This window comes from Raphanus sativus, chromosome 3 (genome assembly GCF_000801105.2).
Source record: "Raphanus sativus cultivar WK10039 chromosome 3, ASM80110v3, whole genome shotgun sequence".
NCBI classification, from domain to species: Eukaryota; Viridiplantae; Streptophyta; class Magnoliopsida; order Brassicales; family Brassicaceae; genus Raphanus; species Raphanus sativus.
Window position 1 is genome coordinate 11,290,720 of NC_079513.1, and position 7,932 is coordinate 11,298,651.

Here is a 7,932-nt window from a genome sequence, read left to right on the forward strand (position 1 = left end):
TATGTCTTAATCTTCACCGATCTGACTCCCTTTGAACTTGTAGGAGTTGATTCATCTTTGTAAGAATCAGAGATGCTTCGGACTCTAATAAGTTGAAACGCTTCTCTTGATCTGATGATTGATTCCCGCTGCATGAGCTCACAACATACTTCACTGATCTTTCAATGCGCCGTAAGAAAGAAACTTCCTATTGTAGGTGACCCTGTGATGTTTGTCACTTACAAACGTTTCTTCTTGCTCGTTGCAGGTTCTGTAGTTTGCGTGGGGTATGATGTTTGTTGAACCGCTAGGGCCCTTGTCCCTAGTCTCCTGTTACATCGAACTCGTGACCGTTTGATGCTACTGTTGCCTCCACCTAAACCGAGCTTTCTTCTCGGTTCAGTCTCTGCTCCAGGTGATATCCTTTTCCTTTTGTCACGATATTCTCAGATATTCATTGTCTTCACTCTGTAAACACTAATCACGAGAATGTTACTTGTGTTTTGCGAGGGTGAGGCCAAGACATCTGAGTCACCTGGAGCGGCATCCTGCCCAGTTAGTGGACATTCAAAAGCTCACAGCAAAGCTGGAACTTCTGACCAGGTACCGTTTTAGTTAGAAAATCCGCAGGGTTTAGATTTGTATGAATCTTGTTTAGGACGACATCTCCTGCTTCCACTAGGTCTCGTATGAAATTGAACTTGGTAGCTATATGCTTAGTCTTCTCGTGATTGACTGGATTTTTTGATAGAGCTAAAGCACTTTGAGAATCACAATAGAGATTGATCCCCTGTTGCTTGAAACCTAGTTCATTACATATCTCCTTTAGCCACATTGCTTCCTTAGCTGCTTCATTTAGGGCCATGTATTCAGTTTCTGTAGTAGATAGTGCAACCACTGACTGTAAACACGATTTCCACGAGACTGTGTTTCCTCCAAATTTGAATACATACCCTGTGACTGATCGGCTCTTGTCTCTGTCTGTAGCATAGTCTGAGTCTGAATACCCTTCCACACACAAATTAGAGCTTTTCTTGAATGTTAGGTTAGACTCCACTGATCCTCTTAGGTACCGTAAGACCCATTGTACTGCTTTCCAGTGTTCTCGTCCGGGTTTGCTCATGAATCGACACACGTATCCTACTGCGAATCCTAGATCAGGTCTAGAACCCACCATGGCATACATAAGACTTCCCACAGCGCTTGCATAGGGAGTTCTTTCCATGTGCGATGCTTCCACGTTCCACTCATCATATGTGAGGCTCCTCAGTTTGATGTGTGACGCAGTGGGAGTGATCACGGGATTAGCATCCAGCATCCCAAACGTCTTTAGGACTTTCTCTATGTATCTGCTCTGCGATAGGACTAGTATTCCTTTCTCCCAATCTCTTGTAATGTCCATGCCCAAAATCCTTGAGGCTTTTCCCATATCTTTCATCTCAAATTCTTCACTGAGTTTCTCCTTGAGTTCTTTGATAACCTTCTTGCTTCCTGAGGCAATCAACATGTCGTCGACATATAGGAGTAGATAGATAGCCTTATCAGTGTTAACATCCCTCATGTAGAAACATAAATCTTTGTTGCATCGCTCAAACAACTGATCTTTCATGAAGCTGTTGAACCGATGGTTCCATCTTCTTGGAGACTGTTTCAAACCATACAGAGACTTCCTTAGCAGACACACTTTTGTTCTCTGTCCCTGGCTTTATAAATCCCTCGGGCTGTTCCATTAGGATTCTCTCCTCTAGACTTCCATGTAGAAAAGCGGTTTTAACATCCATCTGTTCTAGTTCTAAGTCTAAGTTCACCACGATACTGAGCATTAGTCTAATAGAGACATGTTTCACAACCGGTGAGAATATCTCATTGTAGTCAATTCCTTCAGTCTGAGAATACCCTTTGGCGACCAGTCTGCCTATGTGTCGATCATCTTCAACACCTGGGATTCCTGGCTTGAATTTAAACAGCCATTTGCATCCTACCAGCCTCGCCTTGGCCGGTCTGTCGATAAGATCCCAGGTTCGGTTCTTTCTGTGAGATTCCATCTCATCTTCAGCAGCTCGCTTCCAAAACTTCCTATCTCGACTCCTCATTGCATCTGCATAGGACTTTGGTTCTTCAACCTCTATATCTTTGATAACATTTAGCGCGTAAGCTACAAAGTTTTCGTCCTCATATCGAGATGGTGGTCGAACATTCTGCCTCCTTTCCCTGTCTCGTGCCAGGATATAACTATTTGGAGAGTTTGAAGTCTCGTTGTCACTCTCCTCTTCCAACTCCTGGTCACTTGAACTGTTAGAGCTTTCAGGTGGTGACTCTTCTCCATCTTGATCAGGTGTATCTTCGAGTTCAGGAGAAGGAGAAGGTCCCCTGATCAAGTCATCACTAAACGAGACTCGTTTCTTAGCTCCCTTGTCACGATATGTGTGCTTAGCATCCACACCTTCTTTGCTTGCTTTCTCTTTGTTGATCGTGTGCTTATACAGTTCATCTTCGTTGAATACAACGTTCCTACTGCTCCTGCATATTCCTTCATCTTCTATCCAGACACGGTAGCCTTTAGTGCCCATAGGGTATCCAACGAACACTCCTTTGATAGCTCTAGGAACAGTCTTTTCCTCAGTTATATGAACATATGTAGTGCACCCAAATGTTCTGAGATGACTCAAGTCTGGTTTTGAGCCCGACCAAACTTCTTCAGGGAGTTTAAAGTTCAGAGTCGAATTAGGTGATCTATTAATCACGTGGATCGCAGTAGATGCAGCTTCTGCCCAGAAGCTTTGGTCCAAGCTAGATTCAGCCAACATACATCTCACCTTATCCATAATAGTTCTGTTCATCCTCTCAGAAACCTCATTTTGTTGTGGGGTGTAGGTACAAGTCCTGTGTCTTTTAATCCCTGACTGCTTGCAGTAATCATCGAATTGCCTGTTGCAGAATTCCAATCCATTGTCAGCCCTCAAGCATTTAATTTTCTTCTCGGTTTTATTCTCAGCTTCTACTTTCCATTCTCTAAATTTATAGAAAATCTCATCCTTAGTCTTCAAGAAATAAATCAATACTTTCTTTGGAGAAGTCATCAATAAAAGTAACAAAATATTTATTCCCAGTCAAACTGTCTGGTGTAGAAGGAGAACCCCATAAATCAGAATGAACATACTCAAGATTCCCTTTAGTCACATGTTTAGCTTTAGGAAAGCTCTGCTTGTGTGACTTTCCAATAATACAGTGTTCAAAGAAATCCAAAGTCTTGACATCCTTGTCAACGATAAATCCCCTTTTGACAAGTTCAGTCATGTTATTTAGACTCATATGACCGAGGCGAGAATGCCAAACATTAGTCATATTTTTCACTGCCTTAGATAGATTAACCTCCCCTCTTAAGACAGTCCCTTGAAGATAGTATAAACCCTGATGGTATCTGCTAGATAACACTCGTTTATTATCCTTGTAGAAACTTACTGTAAGATCCTTTCCCTCATAGGTACATCCTGCTGTCTCCAACATTCCATAAGAAACTAAGTTTCTGCTCATATCCGGCATGTATCTCACCCCTGTTAAGATAACCATTGACCCGTCAGGGTTTAGGATCTTGATTTTGCCGACTCCTTGAACAGTGCTGTGTGTATTATTTGCCATTAACATCTTTCCTCCTTTGAATTCTTCCAGGTCAAACAAAAAGCTTTTATCTGGCGTAATATGGAATGAGCATCCAAAATCCATCACCCATTCATCCTTGGCATATTGGGTACTTACGGTAAGTATTAGCGGCTCTCTAGACTCTGCTACAACATTAGCTGAGTCTTGCGTCTTAAACTGTTTCTTATCAGGGCACTCGCGCTTCCAATGGCCCTCTTTGCCGCAAAGGAAGCATCCCTTACCGTTTTTGCTGTTTCTCTGACGTGACTTGGACCGCCCTTTTCGGCTCTTGGATCTTCCTTTATAGGATTTTCTAGCGGTTGTCTGATCTTCCCCTCTCTTGCACCATCAGACCTTCTCCACCTGACCTGGTAAACTTGCCACTCTCGATCAACTCTCTTTATTTTGATCTGGCTGCGCCTGTAACTTCATTTAGGCTCAGTGTGTCTCTCCCGTACTTGAGAGTATCCTTGAGTTGATCATATTTGCTTGGTAGAGAACTTAGGAGTAAGATTGCTTGAACTTCCTCTGATACTTCAACTTGTAAGTTGTTTAAGTTTGCCACTAACTTTAGGAAGTCGTCCACATTCTCATCAATGGACTTAGAGTCCACCATCTTGAAAGTATAGAACCTGAGCTGTAGATAAATCCTGTTGGGTAAAGAAGTCTCGGTGTACAAATCGTTTAATGTACTCCACATTGCAGCAGCAGTCTCACAATTCTGGATCTTTCTTAAGACTTTGTTCCCAACATTCAGCACAATCAGGTCCTTTGCTTTTTCTGACTTTTCAAACTTTGCAGGGTCAACTGCAGGAGCTGGCGATACTATTCCAGCTAGCCCCTTTCCTGTGTCCTTCATGGCAGATTCAGGTTCATCCTTGGCACCTGGAGCATCTTTTAAAAGCTTCTCATCCGTGAGGATAGCTTTCAATCCCAGTACTCCAAAGTGAGCAAGCATCCTCACTTTCCTCTAGGGCGAAGTCGCCATCTCCATCAAACCTGTCTATCTCCACCCATTCCTTTGAAGTCACCATTGAACAGGTATTAGATAAACCTTTGTCTCTCTCTCTCTCCCTTAGAACCTGAGTAACCTTGATAACCGGAAGCTCTGATACCACTTGTAAGAGAATTTAGCTTAGGTTACTTAGGTTTCACGTTATCTGTTAGATCTAGGTTAAACTAAAAGTAATGACACAATTAATTTAACGAGTTCCCGGCCCTCGGCGCGGTACGTCTCGTGGGAGAACTTCTGCTCCCAAAATCTACTAGATCAAACGAGAGACTCTAGCCACACACAACCTTGTGTGCTAGATAGTTGTTTACAAAGAATCAAATACTCTTAGCTAGAGGAAACCAACAAACCCTGTAGATCCAATATACTTAAGCCTAAGTGATTGATCCAATGCCTTGGTTGTTGCCTCTTGCTGTTCACCTTGATTGATTTGACTCTTGTTGCCGTAAACCTGTTGTTGTTTTTCTTATCTTAACCTAATCACCATACTCACATTATATACTATGCTTCGTATGTGATCAGGTGTCATAAGCTGGAGTGGGCTTGAGTCTGCTTGGCCCAAAATGACTGATGTTGACGCTGGCCCAGATGAAGTAGCTGAAGCCCAAAACCTTTCACAAAATCTACTACAAAATCAAAAACCAAAAACTAAAATCTAAAATACAAAAACTAAAAACTAAAAACCAAAAACCAAAAAATCTGTAAACCATCCAAACAATCATCACATTAACTGTTCTCAGCTCTAGGATTTTATCGGACTTTATTCTCATTCACCATACTAACTCCTAACAAAATTCTATTATGCCCCACTTATAAAAAGTATTTTACTTTTATTTTCTTTTAAATCGAAAACACATCTAAATACTATAACCTCCTTAATGAATCTTCAGAATTACCAACCAAACCACAATACCAACAGGTTATCCACCCAGATCCGACTCAAATGGATCTTTTCATACAATTAAATTAAAAAAGAAAAATTTCTTTTTCATCTCTCCTGCCGTCTTGTCGTCTTCTTCCTTTTCACTTTTTTTTCTGATTTTGAATTCTTTCTCTCGACTCAAATGGATCTTTTCATACAATTTAGTTAAACTTTCAAGTCCCAGAACTCTATCAATAATATTCCTTCTCCGGTTCACTCCTTCAATCTCATTCACATAGATTGATTCGCTTGTTCCTTTCTCGTTTTAGATCCAATCAGTTTATAGGTTTCTCGACAAAAACCAACCATTGATCTGAGATGGCTGATACCATGAAGCAAATCTTAGCGAAGCCGATCCAACTGTCCGACCAGGTGGGGAGGCTAGTTCGGTCAAACAGCGGGTGAGAAGCTTGCTGGTCTTCTCCGCCAGGTTGCCCGCGCTAGTTCTGATCGATATGAGTGTCCCACTCACCGTATTATGACACGGAGGAGATACTGGACAAGGCTTTCTCCTTCGTCCTCAAGTGCCGAGCCAACGGCATCATCCCCACCGCCGCCTTCCACAAGATGTCTGCTCAGTAGGAGAACTCTCAGTGACGTTTCTTGGCTCCTCCTCTGTGTCTCCGCTCCCGCTGAGGATCGCGATTACCTTGGCTCTTTCCTCGTTTCTCTTTCCCGTGATAACGATCGCTACACTAAGTTTATCATCGAGGAAGGGGCGTAGGATCATGTCTTTACAGAAGGGGAACAATTGTCGGCGGCGGCTCACTTCACTTGTTACAGCAGTTCGACGAGAGAAACGATGGATGTGTACAACTAGAAGCTCATGGGGTTTTTAGCTCACTTATGTGTCCCAATCCGCAGCTAAGAGGGTTTCTATCAAGTCGAGGGCTTGGCGTGAGATGTTCTGTTTCGCTCGATAGAGATACTCCCATTACTGATTCCTTCTCTTCTCACCTGAGTATGTAGTCTCTCCTTCTCTGTTGACCTAAAGTTTTCATTTTTATTAATTGTGTTAGTGTTGCTTTGTTGGTTTACTGAGTGATTATTGGTCTTGGTATAACAGATTTCTTCACTCGAGCTAAACAAGTGAAGAGAATTGAGATCAGTGATCAACATAGGTAAGCTTGTTACTGTTTTTCTTGTAATGTGACTAAAGTCAGTGTGTGGTGGTCATGTATGTGTAAGTGTGGTTTAAGTAGTCTTGTTTATTTCTCAATCGAGCCTGAGGTTATGGAAGCATGGAAGATTTATTAGACCTATTGCGTTCCCGTTAGCTAGACACATGTGGTGCCATTAGTTGTCTTGAATTTCAAAAGTGAATACTTTTATCTGCTGCTGTGTCCTCATGAAAAATTAGTCTATTATCTTTTTGTGGGCGCTAACTAGCTTCGTTTTGGGTTTAATTTCAAGGCTTTGGTTGTGGGTTTTCAGTGATGTTTAGTGACATATCGTGAGAAGAGACATTCTTACTTACTTGGCCTACTTCGCTACTGGTGGAGCTCTCTAGCTGTATATTTATTTGGTCATGTTCCTGAGTTATGTTAGTGGAGCGAATAGAAGAGCTTTCTTTTGTTTATAAATTCTTAGACCGACTTTTGTTTTTTTTTTGCTCAGCTTGGCTACTCAAAAGAAAGATTTTTATGGTCTTTGATCCATCACAGTGGGTACAAATTCCTTTCGTCGAAGGGAAGACTGATGGGATCGAAGAGCCAAAGAAGAAGCATAAAACAAAGGCCAAGGCTTAGAAGACTTGTGGGTTAACATATTTTTGGATGGTTATTATGTATCTTGGTTTTTCTTTTGAACTTATGTAGGATGATATGTAAGTCCTGCTAGTGTTGAATCCATGTAGGATGATATGTAAGATTATTGCTTCTGTTGTTGCAGGTTTGGACCACTAGATACTAGGTATTATTGTGTGCTAAAAACAAAAATTTTGAGCTACTAGCCTACTAGGTTTGATAAGTATTACTAAAGACAAAAATTTCAATAAAAGAATATGTTTACAAAACATGTTAAAAAGGAGAGAACACATGTTTGAATATTTACACTTAGTAGTATTCAAGGTAGTAGTAATATTTTCTTCTTCATAGTAATACTTTTGCAAATTACAATATTTTTTAGTATTACAACATCAAAAGTTCAAATTTATTAATAATACCAATGTATTTAGACAGTTTTAGATTGTATATAACATATTGCTAGAATTTATTTTCAAAAAATATGAATTTCTGTTATTCATCTCAGTATGGCATTCTCATCAAGACATTAGTATGAAAATATAAGGATGTTTTTATGGAAATGAAAAGTTTTCTATCAATTTCAAAAATTAAGAGTATATTATGTCTAATTTGACAAATAAACACATATATTAGAA

At 40.7% G+C, this 7,932-nt stretch overlaps 1 long non-coding RNA gene across 1 annotated transcript; it reads left to right on the plus strand.

Moving 5' to 3' along the window:
- The first annotated feature begins 5,690 nt into the window (after positions 1-5,690).
- On the plus strand, positions 5,691-7,488 carry LOC130509596 (uncharacterized). Its single transcript, XR_008943619.1, has 3 exons — positions 5,691-6,513; positions 6,619-6,673; positions 7,170-7,488. It is a non-coding gene; the product is annotated as an uncharacterized LOC130509596 (long non-coding RNA).
- The last annotated feature ends 444 nt before the right edge of the window (positions 7,489-7,932 follow it).